At 40.8% G+C, this 13,116-nt stretch overlaps 1 pseudogene; it reads right to left on the reverse strand.

Moving 5' to 3' along the window:
- LOC143410770 (chromodomain-helicase-DNA-binding protein 1-like) overlaps window positions 1-13,116 on the reverse strand; it is a 51,287-nt pseudogene that overhangs the window by 9,246 nt on the left and 28,925 nt on the right.

Consider the following 13,116-nt stretch of genomic DNA (forward strand, 5'->3'; position numbering starts at 1 on the left):
AGATTCTCTTATTTTTCTGAAAATTCTTACTGTCTCCTCTTCGCTCCAAAAGTTTTCCACATACTGTTCTCTGCCCTCTCATTTCTCCAACACGATTTCCAACAGGGACCTCAGTCGGCACCTCTGGCTCTGACTGCTCCTGGGTTCTCTGCACATTTCTGCTTTTGTTTTGAATCCTGCCAAGTCAAGATCTAGATCTGGGTTGGCTGTTTCAACACACACCAAACCCTTCTTTCAGCAATGTGTTTTACATCCTTATTTTTCTCTTTACTTTAGAGAACTGGGCAAAAGAATTAGGAAAACCAGTCTCTAAGATATCTGGAGGGCCCTTCTTTGTTGGACAAGGTCCCGAGACTGCTCAACCGCAGAAAATGACCTCAGTGATCATCTTACTCTTGCTGACATGTGGCAACCTTGCCACGTAAAGGTGGTGGCTTTTTCCCTTCTGTGTGACAAAGGACAATACTTCTTAGTCTTCTAAGTTCTCCTAGTCCCAAACAGCCTTATTTCTGTCTCCAAGGAGTGTTGTACCCAGGCTCTGCTGACCTCATAATCCACCTAGCACAAACCTGACCCACCACCCACCAGTTTTAATAGTGTGTTGCATTTCTCTCCTATAGCTCTCTGACATTTTTATGGGATATTCCCTTATGAAGATGACATGAGTTGGATGAAACAATCTTTATTCTAATACTTGAAGATGCAGCAATTGACATTTTTCAAAATACCTACATTATCTTCACTGTAGTCCCACAGGGTAGGAGTGACAAAGTATGTACCTTACAGATGAGAAAACAGGCAGAGAGATGACAGAATTAAGATACCAATTGGTTCTCCTAAGTCTTCTTGAGGGCTAGCTAACCCCAATACCATCCTGAGTGTCTTTTCCTGTCTTATTCCATTGTTCTGTTTCTTACCTTTCATTTTTCCTGCCAGCTCATATTTTTTTCTTGGCTCAGCTGATCGTGCTTCCAGAGCCGTGACTAAGCCACCTCTGCCCCAGCGGCCAGAGTCATCTGGCGGAAGAAAGAAAATTTTCATCTGTAAGAGGCAAAGTCAAGCCCACAATTTAGAAAAACAAAATCACACAAGATAGGCTTGTAGAAGAATGATTTTTTCAAAGGGAAGGAACGATATATCTGATCTCCTAAGAGAATCATAGTTGGATTCCCAAATATGTTCAGGTTTTCTGAAAGATACACCTGGTCATCATAACAGAAAGGCAGCTCAAAAATGAGTGTTAAGAAGAAGCAGAAATCTCTGGTGGGTCTATAACTCTGGAGAGTGGAGAGTGGATGGAACACGGCAGTGACAAGCACTGTTAATACCACAGCATACAACTCCCGTTTTACAAGCAAGGAAGAGAAAATGTTGAATGACTCATTCAAGCTCACACTAATGAAGCTGGGTGGCACCTGATATTTATACTCATTCACACCACAACTACTCATGTACCTGTACCACACGTCAGACGACATTCTAGGTATGGGGTGATACAGTGAGCACACATGCACACACACAGTCCTCTTCCATTAAGCTTATATTCTAATGCAACGAGACGGTCAAAGACACACGTTAATACACCAGGAGGGAATAAAGGTTAAGTAGTGTAGAAATAGGACAGGGTAACAGAGGCAACATACAGACTGTTTTACAAGCAGACATTTGAACAATGCTTGATGGAATTATTTGGGAAAGTAGGGTTCCTGGCAGAGGATACAGAACATGCAAAGGTTGTCAGGGGAACACACAGGGAGTTTCTCAGAGAATACAGTTTTCTTCTAAAATGCAGCCTTATTTCACCCTCTTAAAAAATTTGTGCAGAGGATGAGACAGATATTGTCCCATTAACATAGATTAGGAGGCTGACACTCAGGGAGAGTGGGTAACTTAACCAGGTAAACCGAAGAGCTGATTCTATAAGCCATGCATTTCTGGCCACATGGCAGTGCACTGGGACCAGCCCTTAAGCCATGACTGTGCCTCATCCTCTCCCTTTCTTGGCACCATGAAGACGAGGCACCCTCCCTGTCCCACACCACTTGTCGTACCTACACAATGCACAATGAAGGCGTCCTCAGCCTGGGCCTGAGGGTGTGTGATGTCACCGATGACGTACTTGATGGAGGCTGGGTCTGGGTCTTCGCAGCCTAGCTTGGCAGCACCCCTGTCTTCCTCATCCTCCAGGTCTTCAGGCTCACTCTCCTCAGAGGGCAGGCAGAAGGACTGGTAGTTGTTGGACTACCACCAAGCCACCCTTCAATAGGCCAGAGAGAAGAGAAAAGTGACCTCTCCTTTGAGCACATTCTGCACTGCTATTCCAAATAGTAACTGCCAAGTGAGATGCAATCACAAACTCACCGACTGAAGTTTTCTGCTCAACTGTGAATAAACAAGTTTTAGTGATCAGCCCAACTGTCTCTTTATTACACTTCAATACTGAGCAGCCACCAAATGTCCCTGTTTTTAAGTACATGACTAAAAGGGACTGTTCAAATAAACAATTCCTTGTCAACTATAATAAAATTTTTAGAATTTCTTGTTTCTCTGCTTTAGGTACTCAAGACTTCTCACTAAAGTGGACTCAACGTTAAAGCTGAATCTTTGAAAAAGTGTTCTGTGGAGTCAGGCATGGTGGTGCACACCTGCGATCCTAGCTACTCCGGAAGCTGAGGCAAGAGAATCACAAGTTAGAGGCCAGCTGGATAACTCAGTGAGAGCTGGCTCAAAATGAAAAATAAAAAGAACTGGGGAAGTAGATCATGGTAGAGTGTCCCAGGTTCAATCCCTAATCCCAAAAAAAAAAAAGTATTCTGTTACCAACAAGAACTACCAGGTTGATACTTTTTTGAATTTTTAAGTGATGTTCAATTGTGGAATCCTTTGCCAACTGTGATCCTCAGCTTGGTTAGTAACACAGACATACTTTTTTTCCATCAAAAATATATTAAGGGCTTGGGGATATGGCTCAAGCAGTAACGCGCTTGCCTGGCATGCACAAGGCGCTGGGCTCGATCCTCAGCACCACATAAAAATAAAGATGCTGTATCCACCAAAAACTAAAAAATAAATATTTAAAAATTCTCTCTCTCTCTTAAAAAAATATTAAATTTCCCATATGAATATCCTTCCCTTCTCCACAATCCAGCAGAGGAGACGAGACCTACGTAACTGGAAACCACAGTACTTTATGGACATACTTTTTCTTATGTTCAGCCTCTTCCTTTGCCCTCTTCTTTTCCTCTATTATCCCTTTCTCTTGGCTGCTGCTTCTTGTCTTCTTTTCTGTCTTTCCTCCAGTTCTTCTGGGCTCAGAATCTGCTTCCTTTTGGTGGACCCCTCCACTAGGCCTGGGATAAGAACCTGTGGGAAAGACAGGACCACAGCCCAGAAGGTCAGAGACGTCCTATCCTCTCACATCTCCTTCACCCTGAAGCACACTCTACAGAGGTGACTCGCGTGGGATCTCACAGAGCACAGCATCCCTGTGTGGTGGGCACTGGCCGCCAGGTAATCCAATTTAACATTCATATTTTGCATTGCACTGGCACGGCGCGCAAAGCACTAGCATGGCTGCTAGTCATTTTGATTCATCTCATTAGTAATAAGGTGCTTACTTTTTTCTTTGATTGAAAGCATACACCGTAGGATGGCATTTAAAGTTTAAATAATTTTAACACGAATCTTTCTACAAATGTACAATTCCTTTTAATACAGTATTTTAGCATGATTATCTTAATGATAGCTAACATTTAGAAAATACATTTTAAGCACAAAATACTGTGAACATTACATGTATCGGTTATGATTGCCATCATCTCTTAATGAAACAGGGTCATGATTATCAACAGCAGGATATGGTATTTTGATGTAACATGGTGATCCCTTTAGGGTGGCTAGAAGAGGGACAGGCCTACTTTTACCTGTATTAAATGGTATAATATACTCAGCTTGTTAATGTTTTTTATACTATATTTTTATGTAGGGTTCAGTTAATTTGCTATATTTTAACAGACACTTATTTCTTAACAAATCATCCTAAGATATAATTTTTTGGAATTATGATTTCACAAAAATTAACAGCTCTTACAATGCCTTTATTTCGGAGTAACCGGCCTTCTTGACTTGTTTTCTCCAAAAGGGTTTTCTGAAGATTCACCAGTTGTTCAAATGATTTTCTGTCTTCCTTACTGGCCTCTTTAGAATAATCTTTACCTTCGAATAAGTACATATGGCTTTCTAAGAACATAAAACACAAAGTGAGAAATGTTAAGACATTGAAAGACAGGTTAATGCTATTCAAAGCAATAACTAGGTGAATAAGAGAATAGCCCTTACTCTGAAGGGCAAAGACCAGCTTGTGATGAAGGCATTCCATTTCCTGTTGCACTACACTGATAAGTTTGGGTTCTACACATGTTCACTTTTCAAAGGACAGAGCATTGGCTTAAAACCCTTTTGGGTCTATCCAAGATGATATGGGAATCTCTGCTGGATCCTCTACCCTGCTGAGTCTCAAATCACTCATTCATTCCACAACTATTCCCAGTGTAAATCTCACTGACTTTTAAGAACCGCTAATAAAATCTCTACTTTTTAATCCCAAACACACTTTTAATACTCTTTTTTCCCTTTTTCTATAATATTAAAAGGAACAAGTGGCAATTCTATGAAAAAATGAAAAAAAAATCACAAAAAAATAATCCCTTGGATTTATAATATTCTTTACAGATCTCACAAAGCATCTTCATGTTTTTTACATCAATCATGTTATAGCTAACCCCACTTATGAAAGGGGAAACTGAGACTCACACAGGGATTAAATGGTTCCAACTCTTTCTGCTACAAAATGAACATGGCAGGTTTTTCTAATTCTAAGATCAATGTGTTCTTTTCAGTAGATTAGTGTGTATGGAAAAGTAGAAAAAAGCTTGCAAATAATCATGGCAAAAACAATAAGAACAGTAGTATAATCTTTTTTCTTTCTTTAATTTTTGCAGTGCTGGGGATCAAACCCAGGGACTCACAAATGCTAGGCAAGAGCTCTAACACTGAGCGGCACCCCCAGCCAATAGAATATTCTTAAGTAGCACTTTATGCTATCAGAGCAATTTCACATCTAGTATCACATTTGATTTTTGCAGCTGTGTAAAAGAGTAAAGCAGACATTAATAGCACCATTTTACAGATGAAGACACTAAGGCCCAATGAGGCTAGGTGGTCTGCCAAGATCATGAATCAAGTGATAACCAGGCAAGACTAGTAAACACAGACAGGTAGAATAATAAGTCAAAAGTAAAATGTATGTAATAGCACATGTTACCAAATAATGTATTTTCACAGCATTATGAAATCAGCTACAAGTATGTTTTCCCCAGAGAGTATGAAAGCAAAACATTTTCATTCTCAAGAGATCAACTGCTTCACACTTGTACCCAAATCTAACCAGCCATAATTCTAATTGGCATTTGCTAATTAAATCAGCAGGGGGCTCTCAAAGAGGCACTCTATCAACAAGTAGAAAAAACATAAAGGGCTGAGAAGTTTCAATTATGATCAACATTATGTAGTATCATACTGCATGAAATTCTCAGCTTACCATATAACTGTGCTTTTTAAAAAACTTGGCATTAAAGATAAAGCTACCTTACTTTATACTTAATTGTGAATGGGCTGCTCTAACTACTCCTCTTTCATATTCCTTTGTTATTTTTAACCATGCTTTATGTCTTCACTCTGTTTTGAAGAGGCAGCTGGAGCCCACAGGTCTAGACCCTCATGTGGGTCCTGCCAGAGGAACCATCTACCACAAAGAGAATCAAGACAGTCATCGAAGACAACATTCCAAATTTTAATCCAACTAGAGAATCCAACAGTTAAACTGTCTGCAAAAATGTAATTTTTTGTAGGTAGACTGAGATATATAATTATCTTTCTGAAAACACTGTAATTTTATTTTGTTCTAGTAAATAAAGTCAATCTAGATGAGTATAGAAAAGGGTGGAAACTTGGTACTAAGGTAATCAAATACAACTTAAAAATATGACCACACACATATCTATTTTTTCTCTCACCTGAAACAGCTAAAGGACAATACACAGATTTCTAAAAAGATATGAGGCAATGGTAGATGAAACAGTGCATGAATTCTTTGTAAGATAAAAAGTGGATAAGAAGAGAACAACAGATTCAGAAGAGCTGTGGAACCAAAACACTGGTATCTAGCTGGGGCTGACTGCAGGAACCCTTTCAGTCCTCCAAAAACTCAGACGCACAAGCACAGGCACCACAGTATGGAGGAACAGAGAGGATCCGCACACTAAACACCAGGAGCACCATGAGCCCTCAGCTCCCTGTCTTTCCAATTTAAACAAACAATTTCACTGTAATGGTATAGGACTCGTCTTAGGATATGATGAGTTGTCCAGTGAAATCTTCAAATCTGGCTGTCTGAAAAGCTCCCCCAGTGCAAAAGCTGGCTTGCTAACCAGTGCTGTTGGCATGAGGCCCAAAGGCCACCCACCTGTTCACAACAGAGCTGCCTGTCAGCTTTGGGGCATTTCACCAGCACCCTGATCAGACAGGACACCAGATGTTTCAGGTAAACTGCTAACAAGAACAAGAGACTCCAAAACAAAATTTTTAAAAAGAAGAGGAAGAAGGAAAAGCAAATGGAGCAAAAAGAGATAATACAGTGGGCAGGGTAACACTTTTTGAAAAGATATAATAAATATCCTCCCTGAGATATATTTTAAAAAGCTACAATAAATGTCCTCAGGGAGGATATTATATCCTTGAAATGGGAATAGGATACGACTAAAACAACAAGCTGAGAACAAGAAAGAGTTCTTGAAGAATATAAATGTGATACTATCATAACAAATTTTTAAGATAAAACACAAGAAAAGTCCAAGAACTATGTTCTGTAAAATAATGCCAGTTGCCTAGATTTTTAATTCTCCATATATTCCATAAAAACCACACCAGTCAACAAGGATAATCAAACCTCCCCTAATCTAAGCCTACCAAAAAATTAGGAGTCGGGAACTACTATAAACTTCCACTTGAAGGTAAACAGAGAATGAACATCCCAAACCAGCTGAGCTCTGAAGCCCTCACTGGTCTGGGGAGGCAGACGGAATCTGCACAGGAGCAGGACAGTGGAGCTCTAGCAGTGCCAGACAGATAAAGTTCATCCTCCATAATGAGGTCACCCCAGGAAGGGAGAGCAATGAGGACATCTGAGATTGGTAGTTCAGAGCAGTGGCTGGTTAGGAATTCAAAGGAAGGGCTGGAAGGAGATGCAGTCAGACATCTGGGGGCGCTCTGCTCTCGGGTGATAAAGAGGTAATGCAGACAGCCTTCGACAGTCTATGGCAGGGAGAAAGAGAGAAGCAATGGGAGAAAATTCAGAAGGACAAAACCAAAAGCCTCGCCCAGCCCCTTCCCTACCAGTAAAGGAAGCACCCTACTGAAGCCATTGTGCTTCTCTGTATTGATGGGAGAAAGAACTCTTTTTCTTGGGCGGGGTGGGGTGGGGTGGGGAGGGAGGTACTGGGGATTGAACTCAGGGGCATGAGCCACCGAGCCACACCCCAGCCCTATTTTGTATTTAATAGAGACAGGTTCCCACTGAGTGCCTCACTTTTGCTGAGGCTGGATTTGAACTCACGATCCTCAGCTTCTGGAGTCACCGGGATTACAGGTGTGCACCACTGTGCCAGGCTAGAAGGAACTCTTGAATTAAGAAGGTCAGTAAGGGTGAAAAATCTATATAATGAAAATTACAGAACCCTAAAGAAAGAAATCAAAAAAGACCTTAGAAGATAGAAAGATCTACCTTGCTCTTGGATAGGCAGAATTAATATTATCAAAATGACCATACTTCCAAAAGCGCTATACAGATTTAATACAATTCCAACCAAAATCCCAATGATATTCCTCATAGAAATAGAAAAAAAACAATCACAAAATTCATCTGGAAAAATAAGAGACCCAGAATAGCTAAAGCAATCCTTAGCAGGAAGAGTGAAGCAGGTGGCATCACTATACCAGACCTTAAACTATACTACAGAGCAATAGTAACAAAAACAGCATGGTATTGGCACCAAAACAGACTGATAGACCAATGGTACAGAACAGAGGACACAGAGACTAACCCACAAAACTACAATTATCTTATATTAGAAAAAGGTACCAAAAACATGCACTAGAGAAAAGATAGCATCTTCAACAAATGGTGCTGGGAGAACTGGAAATCCATATGCAACAAAATGAAATTAAACCCCTATCTCTCACCATGCACAAAACTCAACTCAAAATGGATCAAGGACCTAGGAATAAAACCAGAGACTCTGCGTTTAATAGAAGAAAAAGTAGACCCTAATCTCCATCATGTGGGCTTAGGCTCCAACTTCCTTAATAAGACTCTTTTGGTGCCAGAATTAAAATCAGGAATCAATAAATGGGATGGACTCAAACTAAAAAGTTTTTTCTCAGCAAAAGAAACAAATCTGTGAGGTGAATAGAGAGCCTACATCTTGGGAGCAAATCTTTACCCCTCACACATCAGATAGAGCACTAATCTCTAGGGTATATAAAGAACCTCAAAAGCTAAACACCAAAAAAACAAATAACCCAATCAATAAATGGGCCAAGGACCTGAACAGACACTTCTCAGAAGATAATATACAATCAGTCAACAAATACATGAAAAAATGTTCATCATTACTAGCAATTAGAGAGATGCAAATCAAAACCACTCTAAGTGTTGCAGTCTGATAGGACTGCAAATTGGTGCAGCCAATATTGAAAGCAGTATGGAGATTACTTGGAAAATTGGGAATGGAACCACCATCTGACCCAGCTGTCCCTCTCCTCCATCTATACCCAAAGGACTTAAAAACAGCATACTACAGGACACAGCTGCATCAATATTTATAGCAGCACAATTCACAATAGCTAAACTGTGGAACCAACTTAGATGCCCTTCAATAGATGAATGGATTAAAAACTGTGGTGTATGTGTGCGTGTGTGTGTGTATGTATACACACACACACACATAATGGAATATTACTCAGCAATAAAAGAAAATAAAATCATGGCATTTTCAGGTAAATGAATGGAGTTAGAAAAGATAATGCTAAGTTAGCCAATCCCCCAAAACCAAATGCCGAATATTTTCTTTGATATAAGGAGGCTGATTCATAGTGGGATAGAGAGTGGGAGATGGGAGTAACAACAAGCTCTAGATAGGGCAGAGGGATTGGAGGGGAAGGGAGGAGGCATGAGATTATTAATGATGGTGGAATGTGATAATTATTATCCAAATTACAGGTATGAATACACGAACTGGGTGTGAATATACTGTGTATACAATCAGAGATATGAAAAATTGTGCTCTATATGTATAATAAGAATTATAATGCATTCTGCTGTCATATATGAATAAAAAAATTTTAAAAAAGATCAGTAAAAGCCCTCTCACACCATCCCATATTGACTCCCTGTTGCTGATACAGGAGAACAGACATTTTAAAAATGATCATGAGAAAAAGAAAAAACAAAACAAAACCCCTTTCAAGTCTGAAATTCAAATATTTCAGAACAGAAAATGGACAAAAAGATAAATATTGGGGCTAAGGCTGTAGTTCAGTGGCAGAGTGCTTGCTCAGCATGTGTGAGGCACTGGGCTCGATCCTTAACCACCACATTAAAAAAATAAAAAAAGGGCATGCTATCTATCTACAACTTAAAAAAAAAATTCGGGAAAAAAGAAAAAGGAAGACAAAATGATCTCCTACACCTCATGGGTCTTTTTTTTTAATATTTATTTTTTTAGTTGAAGTTGGACACAATGCCTTTATTTTACTTCTGTTTTTATGTGGTGCTGAGGATCGAACCCAGGCCCTTGCACATGCGAGGTGAGTGCTCTACCGCTGAGCCACGACCCCAGCCCCCACCTCATGGGTCTTAAAAGACCTAAAGCACATGACATAGTCAGTACTGTTGATGAACACAATAAATGTCCATAAATATTAGTTGCAATTTAAAAAACATTCTACTATTGAGAAAAGGAATCACTGTGCAAAGCACCATCATAAAGATAGCAGGTTTCACCAAATAAACTTCAAAGAAGATGTCTGCGTCAAGGGAGAAAAGGTTCAAATTTAATCCTTGAGACTGACAGGACCATAAACATTAATATCATTCCTTGGATTCAAAGTCCAGCTTCAAGGGAACAACGATTACTCTGGCAGTTCTTGGACCAGGAAGCCTTAAGAATGTCACAGATGACTACAGGGCTGGGTAGGAAGAGAGGTCCCCGGGGCAGGACACAGGACTTCCCATGGGGATGCATCTCACTCACACCCTAGCTTGAGGTGACGGAGTCATTGGCTCACCTAAGCCCAACTCACTTCCTTCCTCCTGCTCTCTGATCCCTCCTCCAGCTGCAGGCAGGGCACCAGAGGCCCACTGGCCATTTTCTGTCTCTCCCAGGATGGACTCCAGGTCTACCTCCTCCAGGATGCTCCCCTCAGAAGAGAGCAGTTTATCCAAGCCGAATTTCAGTATTTCACTCAACTTGAATGAAGAAAACGAGAGATCCAGTTAGTTCTCATGAAAACACAGGTGAGGATGTGTGACTCGCTAAGTGTCTAAATGACCCCCTGACGGACTTTCTTCTCTTCCATCACAAATGACACCTGCCAGGCTGTTCTGGAGTTGGATGAGGAATAAGCAGAGAGGTGATGAATGATGATCAGAGATGTTGACTTTGACAATTATTTACGATACCAAAAAAACTTTTTGGCCTCCAATTTTTTTTGAGGAGTGGGGGCAGATAAGATGATCCCCAGCATCTTCTCTAGCACTCTCACCAGCATTTTCTACAGGCACTTCCAGTAGTCGAGAGAAGTCAGAGACCCTGCTGGCTACCTTCTTACCTCTCCCACTGCCAAACTAACCCTAAAGAGAAGGTGCCACTGAACACCTCATCTCACCATGAGCTGCCACCTGTCCTTGCCAAGCCACTTTGCTACTACAGTGCTTTACGGTACCCACTTTGGCAAAACCATGACCACCCTGATCACCAGACCCCAAGCCTTTCTCAATTTCAATCTCCCTGGACAGTCCTGGGGCACTCCCCATCCTGCCCTCTTGCTCCCACTAGGGGACAGACTCAGCCTACTTCCTACGGCTGCAGGAACCAGACTCTTAGATATGTTACCTGGCTTCACTTGCTACCTGCAACTCTCCGCCTCCCTAAGTACTCTCTCTTAGGAATTCTGAACCAATTGGGATCCACATCATGGGACTTCATTTTCATTCTGCCCTTTTAGATTTGGTTAGTTATCTCTAGATTGCCTATTCTGTAATTTGGAAACTTCAGCTTGAAAATACCTGAGATGAAAACTATGACAAAAACTAAGCAAAACCACACCTGATATATTTATATTTAACCTTGGTGTACCTATATTTATAACCAAGCCAAATGGCTTTGGCATTTAGTACCCAAAACAGAAGAAAGCCAAGTATTCATGATGAGGCTCAGTCCATACTGGGACCCTTCCCCCTTCCACTCCTTGGACTAAGTCTCCTGGCTTCCCTCGCTACTGCTCACTCACAAAGTGTCTTTAAGGAACTACCCATTTTTTAAATGAAAACCACTTTATTACAGTAACTAAGAGCATGTAGTTGGAAGTTAAAGAGTGCTCGGATTACAGTCATGAACCTGATGTTTGGAAAATTTCTTAAGATGGAGATAAAGACGTCTATCTCATTTTTTTGTTATTCTTCTTCTGAAACAACTGGAAAAAAGTGCGCGTCACACATGCTTAGCACACAGTAAGCATTCAATAAGTGCTCACCGCATCTTTATCTGCTCTCTGTTTCTGCTGTGTTCTCCTGGTAAGACAAGGAACCTGCTTTCCTTTTTCAGGCCTTCACTGCTCTATACTGCTTAGATCTGTCAAACCAGAACCACGTCTTTTACTATTAGATTCTTTTAATAACTTAAAAAAATGTCCTGTTGTATTTTGAGACAAGGCAGTGAGTTATCACCCTTGTTCTTGGCAACCATAAATAACTCACAGTCTGGTGGCGAGGAAAGAATCAAGACAGAACCAGAATGTGATTTCTTGCCATGGCCTGGGCAGGAAGTCCCACCAAGGTCCTCTCCCACAGCCAATAGTTTGTACTGGCCCAAGGATCTGGTCCCATGGCAAAGTTTGTGCCTGTGCATTTCACAATGATGTGCTAGCAGCCAATGTCACAGGGAAACCCCTGATTGAATGCCTGGAGCTCCCTCCACTGGGGAAGCGTCGAGCATCTGAGAATTCATCTCCTCTAACTCCTGATGCCTGTGCCTTCACAACAGCCCATGATGAGCTCCTCCCCCAAGGTCCTGTGAAGAAGTGTATTTAGACACCTACAGTGTACACGTACCTCTCTCTCAAGCCTTCACCTTCCATTTGAAATTGCCTCTTCAATAGTGTGAAAATAAAATGCACAGCCTGCCCGGCCACCATGACAGATGAGCATGCAGAAGACTCAAAACAGAAAAGGCCAAAGACTCCACAGTTACTCTCTAAGATAAACAAAAATCAAGCAAACAAACAAAACCTAGGGTTCTTCTTTCAGGTTCTAGTACCCCCAAATCTGTGACCCTTTCCTGCAGGTCAATGACTCCCTAACAAAAACAGCACCATCCCTGTCTCCAATGCTGATGTGTAAAGATACATATGTGAGAAAATTGACATTTTTAACTCATGCATGGGCTAGTTGTGAATTTGATAATTCTGCTTGTGATACTGTGTAATTTTTCCCCTTTCACATACCTCTTGAATTTTTTGTTTGATAAGCTGATCCTTTTAAGGCCTGGTTTTTCTTGCAAACTTTTCTAATTCCTTTCTCTTCTGAGTCTCCCTCTAACAATAATTTATATTGATTTTTAATACAAACTCTGTTGACTAAAGCCTACATTATTTTCATCTTTCTAATTTCTATCCCTATCTTCCTACTTTCTACTCTCATCTTTCAGGCTTAAAGGCTTAAAGCCATCTTTGAACTTGCTCTCTCTCACTGCCTGCCTCAAAACAAGAGCCAACTCCTGT

This window comes from Callospermophilus lateralis, chromosome 11 (genome assembly GCF_048772815.1).
Source record: "Callospermophilus lateralis isolate mCalLat2 chromosome 11, mCalLat2.hap1, whole genome shotgun sequence".
NCBI lineage: Eukaryota > Metazoa > Chordata > Mammalia > Rodentia > Sciuridae > Callospermophilus > Callospermophilus lateralis.